The sequence below is a fragment of the Lissotriton helveticus genome, chromosome 6 (assembly GCF_964261635.1).
Source record: "Lissotriton helveticus chromosome 6, aLisHel1.1, whole genome shotgun sequence".
NCBI classification, from domain to species: domain Eukaryota; kingdom Metazoa; phylum Chordata; class Amphibia; order Caudata; family Salamandridae; genus Lissotriton; species Lissotriton helveticus.
In genome coordinates this window covers 453,003,430-453,020,571 of record NC_136067.1, presented here as the reverse complement: position 1 = coordinate 453,020,571, position 17,142 = coordinate 453,003,430, and the positions used below count along the sequence as shown (strand labels likewise).

Sequence of the window (17,142 nt, the reverse complement as noted above, 5' to 3'; positions counted from 1 at the left end):
GGGCCTTGCAGAGATTGAAGATTCAGCACCTTCAGAGAGGTCTGGCTTATTCAGATCTAGTGCCCTTGTCCCAAGAGGTAAGGGACGAGATGCAATGGTGGTTGCACCATGTAGAGGCTTGGAACGGCAGAGCCATTTTCGGTTCTCTTCCCGAGGTGGTCATAGAATCCGACGCCAGCCGTTGGGGCTGGGGGGCGCGCTGTGGCGCTGTTTCAACAGGAGGACGGTGGTCTCCTCAAGAGCTAGAGTTACACATAAATTGCTTGGAACTTCTAGCAGGATCCTTCGCTATCAAAACCCTCTCACCGCACCAGACGTCATGCTGCATTCTTCTCAGGATGGACAACGTCTCGGCGGTTCGGTATATAAACAAGTTAGGAGGGACGAGATCGTCCATGCTGGTGCACATGGCCAAGGAGTTTTGGCAGTACTGCCTCTCCCGTCAGATCACTGTTATAGCAGAGTACATACCGGGACAGTCCAATGTGGTGGCGGACTGGAACTCGAGACACCTGAGGGATTACAGCGACTGGCAGCTGCTTCCCGAGATGTTTCACTGGCTACAGGGTCTTTGGGGTCCTTGTCAGTTCGACTTGTTTGCATCCAGGCTGAACAGCCAGCTGCCCAGATTCTTCAGCTGGAGGCCGGATCCAGCGGCAGCAGCAACGGATGCCTTTCTGCAGGACTGGACGGGGGCAGTGAACTATGCGTTTCCCCCCTTTCTTCTCATACCTCGAGTGGCGTCCTACATTCTCAAGCAGAAAGCGGAGGTGATCCTGGTGACACCTCTGTGGAAGTCGCAACCTTGGTTCCCAACCTTGTTGGGGATGTGCTGCGACCTTCCCAGGATGTTGCCCTGGTCGGAGTCCCTTCTCCTGGGACCTCTGCGGGAACAACATCCTCTGATAATGTCTCAGCGCCTAATGTTGATGGCATGGAGGCTTTCAGGCAACAGTGGCACTTGCCTGGAGTTTCAGGAACAGCTAATGACTTCATCAAACAGGCTTGGGCCCCTTCCACGAGAAAGAGGTATTCTTCCGCCTGGAAGGGATGGTTATGTTGGTGCGTGGAACGGGACTTGGATCCCGTGGGGGCAGGCCTTTCACATGTCGTGAATTTTTTGTCTGAAAAGGCAGCCGGCGGGTTAGCCTACAGATCGGTGAACAACTTCCGGTCGGCTATTTCCGCGGGGCACTCCCACATTGATGGGAAGCCAGTGGGAGTTCACCCCTTGGTGTGCAAACTCCTCAAAGGGATTCGTGTTGCGAACCCTCCCAAGCCTAAGTATTCAGGGCTGTGGGATGTTTCTCTGGTCATCAAACTTCTTGATAGTTGGCCTTCTAATGACTTGCTTTCTAGAAAGCAGTTGTCAGCCAAGCTCGCTATGCTTTTATGTTTGTCAGCATGCAGGAGATCTTCGGATGTGCGGGCACTGGATCTTGCAGGTAGAGTATTCACTCCGGAGGGAGTTTCCTTTACTATTACAGGCCGCACAAAAACTATGTCTAGAATGATTGAATATAATGCCTTTCATAGTAATGCTAAACTTTGTGTTGTCCAATGCTTGAAAGCATACGAGGAGTGTACTCGTTCTTTGAGACCGACTGGGGTTACGCAACTTTTGATTGCGGTACAGAAACCTTTTAAACCTGTGTCCTCAGCCACTATTGCCAGATGGCTTAAGTTTATCATGAGAGAGTCGGGTGTTGATGTTCAACTGTTTGGGGCGCACTCTGTGAGGGGTGCTATGGCTTCCAAGTCATATTTGTTAGGAGCGAATATTCAGGATATTATGCATTGTGCTGATTGGTCGTCTGAGTCGACATTCAAACAATTCTATTATAAGCCGGTGGGAGATATTACTCCTGTTGTCTTTGATTCAGCGTTAAACTAGCATAATCTGAAGCCTCCGGTCCTGTAATAGAATCAAACATTAGCTAGCATTCGCGCCAAGAATTTTCAATTCTATTAAGGACACGGAGGCGAGGATTATCCCACCCGGCTATGTCATGTTATGATCATGCTTACCCACCCGTTGTTATGATTGATTCTGTTATACAGGCATTACGGGTTCTTTATCTTTGTTCTAGGTTCTGACAAGAAAAAGGAGTGACGTCTCTTCTACTGAAGATTGCAGTTGGAACGCTGTTCCCCACTATCTCACGTTGGAGATTTTCTGGAGTTGCAAGTGATTCCGTGTTATTCCATGTTGGAGTTTCTATAGACTTTTATATTGAACTTATGCTGCATGTTCGTGCAAAGAAAGAGGAAGCTGGGACTGTTACCAGGGCTCTTGTAGGGCTAAGGAGGCGTGGCTTGGGCCAAGCATCATGGTTAATGTAGTTTAACTTTACTAAACTGTATGTTTATTGGCTGCTGTGAGTTTTACAGTAAATGAAAGAGAAGCATAATCCTCGCCTCCGTGTCCTTAATAGAATTGAAAATTCTTGGCGCGAATGCTAGCTAATTTTTGATTCTCGCTCCGGTGCCTACTCGATTCACGGGTTCACACTCTGCGACTCTGGGCAATAGCTTGCTTAATCTCCACAACGGCCCCTCGCAGCGGGATGCCTGGCTTTCACCTTCGGATACCCTCCTGGGATTATCTCACAGGGGAATACCAGGACGGGTTCCCTAAGCAAGCGCTTAGAAACCGCTTGGTGATTTGCGCTATATAAATCTCTCTCTCTCTTCCCTGTCTCAGCCCTTCTCTCACCCTCTCTCTCTCTGTCTCTCTCTTCCCTGTCTCAGCCCTTCTCTCACCCTCTCTCTCTCTCTCTCTCTTCCCTGTCTCAGCCCTTCTCTCACCCCCTCTCTCTCTCTCTCTCTCTCTCTTCCCTGTCTCAGCCCTTCTCTCACCCCTGTCTCGGATCTTCTCTCTCTCTTCCCTGTCTCAGCCCTTCTCTCTCTCTTCCCTGTCTCGGATCTTCTCTCTCTCTTCCCTGTCTCAGCCCTTCTCTCTCTCTTCCCTGTCTCAGCCCTTCTCTCCTCCTGACCTCCTTTCACAGCCTTCACCCTGCTCTCTCTTTCACCCTCCTTGCCGCCCTCCATGCTCCGCCTCAGCCCTCCCCTCCCCCACAGCTCTTCTGTAATTGCAGCGCTGTGTGCCTGTCCCAGAGCCACCGATCAATGTGTCGCTGTTGAAATGTTAATGCTAATCGTATAAGGGCTCCAGTGGCGTGCCCTTTAGTGGCAGTGCCAATGGTCTCAGGTAAATTAGCCAGCCTCGGTGCCGGCATGCCAAGTGCTGCCACCCGGTGCCCCGCCTGGAGCTGGAGAGACACCCATTAACGCCAGCGCGGCGCCAACTGTGCATGCCTAAACACTTATAAGGTCCCAAAGGCGAGACCTATTGGCTATGCCAATGCTTGTTTGTAATATGCCTAGCTGGGGATATTTGGGCCTAGCTCAACCAGCATCTAGAAAAACCTAGCAAACCTGTACATTTTTGAAAAGTAGACACCTAGTGGAATGAAGGATGGGGTGACTTGCGTGGCTCTCCTGTGCCAACCTCAACATTTCACTAAAAAGACAAATGTTCCCTTACATTTCTGTGATTGAAAGTTTTGGAATCTGCAGGGAGAACACACTTCCATCCACCCAGCATTCCTCCAAGTCTTTTTTTTTTTTTTTTCTTTTTTTCTTTTTAAAGGACTTTATTACATATCCTGGCCGGCAGACCATAAAGTAATCAATCAAAGCTCATCTTGAGCTACATATATATACACAGCAAACCGCCTACTACCACATCGGGCCGGCCGCGTTAAATAAAACGTTTTCTTAAACGGTCTCGACTTAGGGCAAATCAAGATCATAAATAAGAACAACTACAGAGGTCACAGTGTTGATCACATTATGCACTCGGCTCGTCCATTGATTTGCATATTTTATCATTCGTTGCATTGTAATACGCTACATATGACATTTCCAAAGTAACACAACAAGAATATCAGCGGATGCCATTTCACCCATCAAGTCGTACTTCTCCATGACATCGCGAGTTATATTGGCCAATCATTCTTAGTGAAACCTCAAGCCCGTGTGTACAATAGGGAGTGCAGTGTCCTCTGAGTATCGCATATATGAGTTAAGAAGGATCACTTCCTTCCTTGTTATGTCTTTCCTCCTGAGGGCATAGTGAGGCCTGGTTTGCCGATGTACTCTCTGCAGCCTCACTTGGTCTAGTCAATAGGTAAGATGTCAGTGGTGACCAGATGTCTCTAGGTCTAGATGCGCTGGGTAGCAGTTCGGCATAAGTGGTAAGCTGTTCTTGGCAATAGATCATGTCATCGAGCCATTCCTTAAACTTGGGTGCCCTTCCCCTGCCCCACCTACAGGCTACCCGTCTTTTTGCCATCAGTAGTGCGAGGGCTATGTATCGGCGGTGTGCTGGTGGCACATTTTTAACATAACTCAGTAGAGCCAGAAGTGGCGTGGCCTCTAATTGCACTTCGGTCATCTGGTGTAGGGCTTCAAAAACATGCTCCCAGTACGTACGCACTGCCGGGCAGCTCCAGGCCAGGTGCAACATATCCGCTCGAGGCGCGCAACATCTATCACATCTATCCGATTTCCGCAGCTGGTGTCGATGCATTTATACCTGGTGTATAGTACAATCTCTGTAGGTATTTATAATGTATGACTCGCAACCTGCTGCTGGCTGATATCCGCTCAGTCTGCAAGCAACAATACTCCCACTGGTCATCCGTTAGTTCAAATCCTAACTCTTCCCCCCCCCACTGTGCCCGGGACTGCGGAGCCTCCACTTCCCGCTGTGTATGGATTGTGCGATATAGCAAGGACACCAGCCGTTTAGGTGTTTCCTGCTGTAGGAGCAGATGTAATGGGCCAAATGTTTGTGGTTCCTCCGGGAAGGCCGAGTTCAGAGCCCGGATTCCTTGCTTAAGTCGTATGTACAAGAAAATATCTAGTGGAGTGTGTTCTGTGTCTCGGAATACACTCTCCGAGGTTCGGAATTGTCCATTGTCATATAGGTCACCCCAGGTTCCAAGGGCTGTGCGCTTCCTAAAGTTATGAAAAAGCGTTTCCTGCAACAGTGGCATGCTTGGGTGATACGCCAGTGGTAAGAGCGGGGAATAGAGCGTGGTGACCGCCAGGAGATGTTCAATGCGCTTCCACGCAGTGGTCGTGGCATGTACAGTATTCTGTGTACGCTCATGGGCCTTCAGAGTAGTATACAGTACTCCCTCTATCGGGATCGGATGCATGAGCAAGTGTTCAGCTGCTAGCTGTGGCATATATTTGAGCTGTCGTAGCCAGAAATATAAGTAATGTGCTTGAGCGCTTATATAATATAGTTCGAAATCTGGAATCCCAAATCCCCCTGAGGCGTACGGCCGTGTCAAGACAGTCCACTGTAGCCTAGCCTGCTTTGCCCCCATACCAGACTGATATACTCGGTTTTGAGTGGCTTGAAAAAATGCCGCACCGGATGGTACGGGATGTTTAAAAACAGATAGAGTAATCGAGGGAGTATCACCATTTTAATCAATGACGCTCGCCCTGCCAGGGAGAGTGGGAGCTTTATCCAACGAGTCACATCATCAGTAATACGGGATAGCGCCACACCATAGTTGAGTCTCATAAGCTCCTCATTATTCCTAGTAATGCCAATCCCCAAGTAACTTAGCTCGTCTTCGCACCATTCTAAGGGATAGTCTAGGGGAAAGCGCTCTACTGATTCCGTCAATGGGAATAGGCAGGACTTCCCCCAATTGATCTGGAGTCCCAAAAGGTGTCCAAAGACAATGAATTCCCGAAGGAGTGTGTTCAAGTTAGTCTGAGGGTCTCTCATGTACAAAGTAATGTCATCCGCATACATGGAATTCAGTATTTGCCGCATGTTGCAACGTAAAGCCATGTCATTATGATGCTGTCGCAACCGTGCTGCCAACGGTTTGGTTGCCAAGGCAAAAAGTAAAGGGGACAGGGGGCAACCCTGACGAGTGCCCCGAGTGATCAAGAATTTTGGGGACATATGCCCATTAATGAGCACCTTGGCCCCTGGTTGGGCGATACAACCGCTGTATTCAAGATAGAAATAGTGGTGGGAAGCCCATCCGGAGTATAATCCCACTCGATAGAATCGAAGGCCTTAGTGGCATCATGAAAGATTGCTGCCAAGGGCAATTCTGGGGAGACGTTATTCAAAATAGTAAAAAGGGTCCGCAGATTGTGGGAGGTGGCTCTCCCCAGGACAAACCAGACTGGTCCGGTAGAATTAAGTGTTCTAGCAACAAACTCAGTCGATTAGCAGTGAGCTTTGCCAGAATTTTGGCATCGCAGTTGAGAAGGGAAAGTGGTCGGTAAGACCCGCACAGGTGAGGCGGTTTGTCGGGCTTCAAAAGGGAAACAATGAGAGCTTCCCTCCTGGATGGAGGGAGGGCGCCAACCTCCAAAGACTCCTCGTATACCTCACGTAGGATTGGAGCCATCAGGTCTATGTACGTTTTGTAAAACTCTATCGGGATACTATCTAAACCAGTGGCTTTCCCAGACTGCATGCCCAATTCCCGGTGTATATCGCTCAGCCAGCCCAAAGTAACATCTCCAAGGTAAGTGTCAAGATCCAAAGCTCGCCCCCAGTACTGGTATATAGAGTGGCATAGTGACAAGTGAATTTCTCTAGTATATTAGCAATGTCCCAACAACGCGTTACGTCCAGCCTCTCCAATTCTATTACGTAGCTGGAGCGGCGGGACCACCTGATCACATCCGCTAGTGCTTTGCCCGGACGTTCTCCTTCTCCATACCTACGTGCTATCCAGTGCTTGCCCCTGAAGCATGTTTCCCTGTGTGCCTCTTCCATGTACTCAGCCAGTTTCGCCCTGAATGTTCGCTGTGTGTCCCGGTCTGGGTTAAGTGACAATGTTACCTCCAGCGCCCGGAGTTCTTTTTCCAGTTTATAAAGTGAGTTAGTAATACTCTTCAATACCCCCGCTCCTTTAGATATGCAAATCCCCCTAATTGTGACTTTAAATGCCTCCCATATGGTCTCAACATTTTGCACCGACCCCTTATTCCGTTCAAAGAATTCTCGAATCTCTTCACACAGTTCTTCCCGGAACAGTTCATCTAGAAGCATACGTGTGTTAAGCCGCCATGCCCCCGCGGGGGTCCAAGATCTATGGAGGAGAACATGAGTTTAACTGGAGCGTGGTCGGAATACGTCCTAGCTAGGTGTTGCACTGCTCCAACCGCTGGCCCCAACCCTCGGGATATGAGCCAATAATCTAGTCGCGCCCAGGATGCGGCGTGTGCTGTGAAGTGCGTGCCTTCGCGTTGTAGAGGGTGGACATGTTTCCACGCGTCTAGCCAATAGTTGTCTACAATAATGTCCTGCAGTGCCATGCTTGCTCTAGTGCGATGATGTGGTGCGGGGTGAGACCTATCCATGCCAGGAGCGTAGGTAACATTAAAGTCTCCACCCCATATGATGTGATTTGAGCCTATCCCTCTTATCGCCTCCCATAAGGAAATAAAGAACTCTGGGGCATCTAAATTGGGGCCATAACAACACACCAAGGTCACTGAGTCCGACCCTAGCCGCCCCAAGCTAGGCAATACCTCCCCTGGTCATCGTTAGAAGTTCCAGCAAGGTGAAATGGTACGTTGTGCTTAATTAGTATGGCAGTCCCTCTAGCATAAGTTGAATATGATGAAAAAACTCTGTGTGTCGCCCATCGAGATGCAAACGTGGATGTCCTCAGGGGCGTAAGATGGGTCTCTTGCAGCAGCGCTAAATGTATCTGGTGTCAATCTAGGTAAGCTAGAACTTGCCTCTTCTTCTGCGGGTCCCCCAGCCCCCTGACGTTCTATGTGACAATGTTTAGTGGTGTCTTCTCAATAGCTGTCATATTCACACGCTATAAAATGGACAATACATAGCCGTGTAGTACTGCGTTTTCTAGACCATGTGTAAATAATGCCGAGTGCAGTGCCGCCAACTGCAACCATTACCTGCATAGTAACTGTGTATCATGTAGGTTCAAAGTTTAAATAACAAGGTTCGGTATTGCACTCAATAGTTCAGTAATGTTTGTTCAAGTTTTTCAAACTTTTTGATGGTCGTTGGTGCATAGGTGGGTACCCTACTGAGCATTTAGGGTATGTGATACAACACTAGACATGCGTGTTCTGTGACTACAGGACACCCTCCTACCTTGCACTCCTTTTTACTTTTTAGACATAATTACTCCAATCGTGTAAATACCAGTTCATAAAGTTTATTTAAACATTCTTTTGTAGCGAGTTTTTTCTTTTTATCGGAATTGTATTTCATTCATACATGTTTACATGCTTATTTTTCATCCCAATGCATTTCAAGCATAACGCTCTTCTTCAGGGGATTTGTTAATCTGAAATTATAATACATAAAATAAGTACTCGAGTTTGTTTTTACCCATGAGTTATAAACATTTCCTAAGTTATGCAATGTTCACATTACGTGTATATTCTATGATTCTTGACATTGTGCGCTGTTCTATACCTTATAGCCCATAGTCGTCTGTTCGTTCATATCGCAACCAGTATTGCCACATACTTTAGCCCTTGTATGTCTGTGACTCAGCTAGTTTTAGTGATCGGAATTACACCTTATAGCCCCTACTCGCCCTGAGATTACTCACAAGCCTTCTTTTTCACATGGTTGTTCGCGCTCTGTAAATTAATAAACCAGCATGAAGTTAATTTCTCCGTGTCTTAACACAAATGCATAGCGCATTTAAGAGTTTCATGTTTTAAAGCGCTGCTCTTACCCAATGCGTCTTGTTGCCTCTCTCCCCTCGCTACTCTGGCGTGCGTCGCTCTAGCCCTGTCTCCATGTGCACCTCTATGACCTAGTTCCGATCACGTGACCGCGTCTGTGTTCGTGTTTACCTTCAAGTCGCTAAAGTTTCGGGCGTGTTCTATATCAGTATATCAACACCATGTAGCCTATATATAGGTTGATAAAGGGCTATTACATATGTAATCAAAACTACATTGTCAGGATTACGATGTATACTTACAATATGTGACCGTCATCATTTTACATATCGGAAATGTCTGTACATATCAAAAAACAATTGTATCAAAAAAAGTTGTATAAGAATTGTAAATTCGAGTCTATAAGAAGCAATTAAGATCCAATCTTTCATTGAGCCCTTTTGGCTGTGTGGTGCACAAGAAATTAATCCAGAAAGCTTCTCTCCTCAGTAGCTGATTATTATTGTCTCTTCCCGGAATGATTTTCACAGTCTCCAATATACAGAATTTGAGTTGACTCACATTATGATTAGCTTGGTTGAAATGGGTAGCCACTGTGGATTTTGGGTTTTTCAAGCGTATATTACTTTTATGCTCTATTATACGAGTTTTTATTTTCCTTTGAGTTTTTCCCACATAGGATAATCCACACGGGCATCGCAGTAAGTATATCACATTCTCTGTGTTGCATGTTCCAGATACTTTCAACTGTATGGGAGTGCCTTTAGTTGGATGGTTGATAACATTACCCTTAATTATCGCTGAACAATTGCCGCAATTATGGCAAGGTAGTGTTCCATTGTATTTCACGGCATTTGTGTTAAGACACGGAGAAATTAACTTCATGCTGGTTTATTAATTTACAGAGCGCGAACAACCATGTGAAAAAGAAGGCTTGTGAGTAATCTCAGCGCGAGTAGGGGCTATAAGGTGTAATTCCGATCACTAAAACTAGCTGAGTCACAGACATACAAGGGCTAAAGTATGTGGCAATACTGGTTGCGATATGAACGAACAGACGACTATGGGCTATAAGGTATAGAACAGCGCACAATGTCAAGAATCATAGAATATACACGTAATGTGAACATTGCATAACTTAGGAAATGTTTATAACTCATGGGTAAAAACAAACTAGAGTACTTATTTTATGTATTATAATTTCAGATTAACAAATCCCCTGAAGAAGAGCGTTATGCTTGAAATGCATTGGGATGAAAAATAAGCATGTAAACATGTATGAATGAAATACAATTCCGATAAAAAGAAAACTCGCTACAAAAGAATGTTTAAATAAACTTTATGAACTGGTATTTACACGATTGGAGTAATTATGTCTAAAAAGTAAAAAGGAGTGCAAGGTAGGAGGGTGTCCTGTAGTCACAGAACACGCATGTCTAGTGTTGTATCACATACCCTAAATGCTCAGTAGGGTACCCACCTATGCACCAACGACCATCAAAAAGTTTGAAAAACTTGAACAAACATTACTGAACTATTGAGTGCAATACCGAACCTTGTTATTTGATATTTCCAACTGAGCCACAGAGTATTAGCACCGACACTGAAACACATTGAAAGACTTTGACCAACATGCAGTTTGCAGAGATAGCACACACAACAGAACATCGAGCAGAAACTCTAGTGTTCTCAGAGGAGGACACTAGTCATATTTACTCTCTGATAGGGGAAACTGAGGAAATAATACCAAGTACTGCATCAAAAGAATCTACCATTAAACAGCTATTATACATATCAAAAAGGATTGTAAATCAAAAATTACACGCAAGTACCCTCATCAAATACCATAAAGCGCTACGCATTCCACGTGGCTTAAGGATAGCCCTCAAATCAACGCTATGTAAAAACAATGCAAGATTTACTGAACGCTGGCAAGCAATTCTCAACAAATGCTCATTGGATTTAATATTACTCATAGTTGAAGAATTGGCAAAATTAATAGAAGATCTAACTAAGGAAGTCAACCAAGTCAGAGATGAATTAGTCAAAACTACAACCAAAGATGAATGGGAACAAATCCTGGAAGAAACCAATAAAAAATTGGATGAATACACAAAAGAAATTAATGACAGAAAACTAAGGAAGTTCAAGAGAGATACTACAGATTATCGACTAGGAGAGGTCTATTCTTGGGCTGAGATTTACGCAAAAAGGCGACAGCAAAAACCAAATGCGTCAACTGATGATACATCATCTGAGGATTCACATCAAAAACGCTTTACATATGATCGAAGACCCAGAGCAGGTCCAGCAACAGAACCAACCAACCAAAACGCTGAGACACAAGCGAGTACAAGTACTACAGGTCAAGCTCAACGGAAAGATTTTTTAGAGGCAGGCCAAGCACCTCAAACAGAACCAGGAGGAGCAAAAAAACAAGTAGAACGAAAAACGATAGCTCAAAACACCAGGAGTCAAGTCCTGAAAATTTAGTCATCAATATATCCAGCCAACCATTAACACAACAAGAAGTCAGCACATTACAAAAAGGAACATCGTACGTCCCTACGTACCATTCAAACTTCCTGGAAACTAAAGTCAGCTTATATAAATTTCTCAGATCTTTGAGACTAAGGCATTTTTTTGACAATGTCATTGAACCAGCTATTAACCCACCGAAAGAAAACACACTGTTAGGTCTAAGAAGTAAAAGTAAATACATGGCTCCGGTGAGCCATAAGGTATTAGATGCATTCGAAAAAGTAGTCGTTACTGAAATTGAAGAATCATTCAAACAACCAACAACAAAACATTCTAACATGACTATCCGAGAAAGAAACATCCTAAAGAAATTAGCGAACAATTCCCAAATTACTATTAGACAAGCAGACAAGGGCGGAGCGCTTGTTATCATGGACACCAGCTATTACCTGTCTAAAGTAGAGGAGCACGTCCAAGATTCAAATACTTACACTATCATGACTATGGATCCAACCAGAGAATTCATGAAGATTTTGAAAAACATAATTGAGAATGCAATCAGCAAAGGAACCATCGGTCAAAAAGAAAAAGAATATCTTATCACAGACAACCCTAGTGTTCCCTACATATATATGACTCCTAAAGTTCATAAGGATCTGCATCACCCTCCTCTGAGACCAATAGTATCTACTATAGGGTCAATACATGAACCTATTGGAAAGTATATAGACAAACATTTACAGAATATCGTCCAGAACACAAACACCTATTTGAAGGACACAACGCATTTTCTAAATATTTTGGAAGAACGGAAAAGTGACTTTACGAAAGAGATGATTATGGCAAGTATAGACGTAAAGTCTTTATATACTTCAATCCCTCATGACCAAGGTATAACTGCAGTTGAAAGTCTACTTATGCAGGAAGACAAAACAGAAGATCTCAAAATATTTATAATGGAGTTGTTACACTTTACGCTGTTTCACAGCTACTTCAAATGGGAAGACAAATTTTATATACAAGCTTCTGGAACTTCCATGGGCAATTGTGCCGCGCCAACCTACGCGAACATTTTCATGTACAAATTTGAGGAGCAACATATACTGGAGAATGAAACATGGAAGAAGAACCTAATAGTATATAAAAGATACATCGACGATATTTTTGTTCTATGGAGAGGTACTGAGACTACATTGAAAGAAGCCATAGATAAATTGAACACAATAGAGACAAGAATACAATTCACGAGCATCATGAGTAACAAAGAACTGTCATTCCTGGACGTGTTGTTAACAAATAGAGATGGTGAAATTACAACAAGTGTATATACCAAAGATACGGACAGAAATAACTTATTACATTATAACAGCTTTCACCAGCCCTCACTCAAACATCACTTGCCATTCTCACAAATTCTAAGGATAAAACGGATAGCATCGACAGATGAATTATACCTTAAACATAAACAGGAGACACTACAAAAGTTCAAAAAGAGGGGATATCCTGATCCCATTTTGGAATCAGCAGCCAGCCGAGCAGACAAATTACAGCGCCAACATTTACTAAGATCAGTAACCAAACTTGATGAAAAAAGATGTGTATTTGTGTCAAAATTTTCCACGAAAAGCACTAAAATCAAAAAGATCATTCGTAATCATTGGCCATTACTAGCACTAGAAGAAGATTTCAAAGGAATTTTTTCCGCACCTCCAATCTTCGCATATGAGAGAACTAAGAACCTCAAAGAATTATTAAATCAATCAAAGAAGCAAGAAGCCGTGAAATACAATGGAACACTACCTTGCCATAATTGCGGAAATTGTTCAGCGATAATTAAGGGTAATGTTATCAACCATCCAACTAAAGGCACTCCCATACAGTTGAAAGTATCTGGAACATGCAACACAGAGAATGTGATATACTTACTGCGATGCCCGTGTGGATTATCCTATGTGGGAAAAACTCAAAGGAAAATAAAAACTCGTATAATAGAGCATAAAAGTAATATACGCTTGAAAAACCCAAAATCCACAGTGGCTACCCATTTCAACCAAGCTAATCATAATGTGAGTCAACTCAAATTCTGTATATTGGAGACTGTGAAAATCATTCCGGGAAGAGACAATAATAATCAGCTACTGAGGAGAGAAGCTTTCTGGATTAATTTCTTGTGCACCACACAGCCAAAAGGGCTCAATGAAAGATTGGATCTTAATTGCTTCTTATAGACTCGAATTTACAATTCTTATACAACTTTTTTTGATACAATTGTTTTTTGATATGTACAGACATTTCCGATATGTAAAATGATGACGGTCACATATTGTAAGTATACATCGTAATCCTGACAATGTAGTTTTGATTACATATGTAATAGCCCTTTATCAACCTATATATAGGCTACATGGTGTTGATATACTGATATAGAACACGCCCGAAACTTTAGCGACTTGAAGGTAAACACGAACACAGACGCGGTCACGTGATCGGAACTAGGTCATAGAGGTGCACATGGAGACAGGGCTAGAGCGACGCACGCCAGAGTAGCGAGGGGAGAGAGGCAACAAGACGCATTGGGTAAGAGCAGCGCTTTAAAACATGAAACTCTTAAATGCGCTATGCATTTGTGTTAAGACACGGAGAAATTAACTTCATGCTGGTTTATTAATTTACAGAGCGCGAACAACCATGTGAAAAAGAAGGCTTGTGAGTAATCTCAGCGCGAGTAGGGGCTATAAGGTGTAATTCCGATCACTAAAACTAGCTGAGTCACAGACATACAAGGGCTAAAGTATGTGGCAATACTGGTTGCGATATGAACGAACAGACGACTATGGGCTATAAGGTATAGAACAGCGCACAATGTCAAGAATCATAGAATATACACGTAATGTGAACATTGCATAACTTAGGAAATGTTTATAACTCATGGGTAAAAACAAACTTGAGTACTTATTTTATGTATTATAATTTCAGATTAACAAATCCCCTGAAGAAGAGCGTTATGCTTGAAATGCATTGGGATGAAAAATAAGCATGTAAACATGTATGAATGAAATACAATTACGATAAAAAGAAAACTCGCTACAAAAGAATGTTTAAATAAACTTTATGAACTGGTATTTACACGATTGGAGTAATTATGTCTAAAAAGTAAAAAGGAGTGCAAGGTAGGAGGGTGTCCTGTAGTCACAGAACACGCATGTCTAGGGTTCAAAGTTTAAGACATCAAGCCCCCCATACTACCCCATTTCTGTTCAAATCCCTCTCTCACCCTCCCCTCCCACTGGAGCAACCCCAACATGCCAGCATTGTACAACCACCCATCTCCCTCCCCTTCCCACCCCCCCTCCCCCCCAACAAGAAAAACATCATAGTCCCCACAAGCCATTTGCAGCGGACAACATAGGGGTAATTCCCTTCAGGGGCCATCTCTAGGTGGCGACACAGCGACCCCGCGCCTGCAGAGCTCAGCAGCCGAAGCGGCAGCTCCTTCAGGCAGGGGGTGCCCAGCGAGTAGCTATATGGCACATTATGGTACAGCAATCAATGAAAACATATTTCTCCCATTAGAGCTACCTCTCAACAAACAGAGCAAATATTTCAACCAAAACAGTTTGTTACCAAAGTCCAAGACGCGCAGAAGGATCTCTTATTGCGGGTCAGCGTCCATGTCTTCCAACGGGGACCGCCGGGGGTCCTCAGCAGCCGCTCCGCCTCTGCTCCCTTTTTTCAGCTGTTTAAGGAATTCCTCCACCTGTTGCGGCTTCTTGAGAATCTTTGCTTGCCTTGATGCGTAACTCACAGCCGGGCCGGATACAGGAGTGCATAGTCAATCTGGGCCTTTCGTAACTTACTCTTGACGTCTAGAAATTTCCGCCGTTCCTCTTGGACCATGGGCGTGAAGTCAGGATAAACGGAGAAGGACTTGCCTTCATAAGACAAGGTCTGTTTACTTTGCGCTGCTCTTAGTGCCACCTCCCGGTCTCTATAATTTAGGAGTCTTGCTACTATGAGTCTCGGGGTATCTCTAGGGTTAGGCCTAGGGCCCAGTGATCTGTGTGCGCGCTTGACAATAAATTGAGTGGAAAAGGCTTCTGAGCCTATCGCAGTCGAGAGCATTTTCTCCACATAATCTTCCATTCGCCCAGTGTTGGTCGTTTCTGGTATACCTAAAATGCAAACGTTGTTGCGTTGACTACGCGCTTCTAAATCGTCGTTCTTCGCCGCGATGACCCTCAGCAAGTTATCCATGCGAGCCCGCTGCGACGTATGGCGAGCGGTTGTATCTTCTGAATCCGAGATGCGCCGTTCAGTTTCTTTAATCCTCTCGTCATGCCCATCCAGTTTGCGAGCAATGGCGTCCATGCGCGATGACATTCTGTCTACCTTATCCACTATGGTGGCGAATCCATGCCGCACTTCTCTGAGGATATCCTGCACATCAGTGGTCTGGGCTGTTGCGGCATCTTGAGCTCCACTGTTCCCAGCCTGTTCTTGACCATCCTGCCCAGCTCCGTTTGCTTTTTTGACAGGGTCAAAGTTAAGTTTTGGCTGCCTCGTGTCAGGCTTGCCCATTGTGTCGTTGCGCTCACAAGTGTGGCTTTTGCTATGATCTGCAGGTTAATCGTCACACCAGCTGGGGCAATGGGGCCGAAAAATGGAGGCAATGCGTGGTTTAAAAGCAACGATATTTAAATATCTTCCCAGGTGGTGCCTCAATTAGACTCTCCGCCTCTGGGCTCTGTCTCCTCGGCTCTAGTAGCTTGGTGTAATCCCCTCAGCAGCGCAGGGCCTCTTAAAAGGATCGATAGGGTCCCGGCCGTCCTATGCCCACACATACAAATTGCAAGTCTTCCTATGCGGATGCCGGCCCCCCGGGGCTCCCTTGTTCCCAATGGCACTGTGTTGCTGTCGGAGTGTGGCCCGGTGTCACCAGTCGTATGGGGCCGCCTCCGCTGTGGTCATCGCGGTTCTCGCCACCGCGAGCACCGTTAATAAAAGGAGCTGCGAACGCCCTGGATTAAGTCTTATCCCCGCGCCGGCACGGAATGCCTCAGGCTTCAACCACAGCAGCCGCAGCCAATCAGCGAGGCCACGGGCAGCGCAGCACCGACCCCCAGTGCGGCTTGGAGTTCGCCCGCCAGTAGAGTGTATGGCGCAGTGGGGGGGCTTAAATTCTCGGTAATCTCCAGAGTGGCAGTGCAGTATCTCAAGGGCCTCCATACGCTGCAGAAGTCAGGGCCTATAATTCACACCAGCCTTGTCTGGCCCGGGAACTCACTGCTGCAATGTAGGTTCTTTCCTCCACGTCTCCGTCCCTGCCAGAGAGCCCCGCTATCGGTGATGATGTCACAGGGGGGAGTCCGAGGCTCTCTTTCGCCACCCCCGAGGATTTCTGCCCGTGCGGCCCAGAAGTTCCGCCTACAGCCCCGGGCTGGAGTAATCGCAGAGGCCGGCGCTCAGTCTTCCACAGTACGCTGGGTCACCGAGGCCAACTTCACCAGCGTCTCGCGAAGGCAGGAGGCAATCACTAGCCCTGATATTCGCTGTGCAGCTACAGGTAAGGCAGCTCTGTCGATCGGACGCCCTGTATGTCACCAATGATGCCAATAGAAAGGATATTTATAGGATTATTGTCGACGGGCGGCAGGAGCCTCACTCACATCCGGCCATTTGCAAGTGCGCCACCTAGCGCCCCCAGCATTCCTCCAAGTCTTGTGCTAAAAATGGTACCACACTTTTTGGGTAGGCCTAGTGACTGTGACAGAAAACAGCCCAAAACGCAACATAGATACATCACATTTTTCCACTGAAAACAAACTCTTTTTTGTGATTTGCCGAACTGTGGATTTTGGACCCTAGCTCAACCAGCACCTAGGGACACCTAGCAAACCTGTATATTTTAAAAAACTAGACACCTAAGGAAATTCA

At 45.4% G+C, this 17,142-nt stretch overlaps 2 protein-coding genes across 3 annotated transcripts in view; one reads left to right on the top strand and one right to left on the bottom strand.

Moving 5' to 3' along the window:
* The window catches only part of ERICH1 (glutamate rich 1), a 303,582-nt gene that overhangs the window by 17,641 nt on the left and 268,799 nt on the right, over positions 1 to 17,142 (top strand). The window lies entirely within an intron of this gene.
* LOC144762663 (uncharacterized) overlaps positions 1 to 17,142 on the bottom strand; it is a 192,607-nt gene that overhangs the window by 172,262 nt on the left and 3,203 nt on the right. The gene's annotated exons all lie outside the window — the stretch shown is intronic.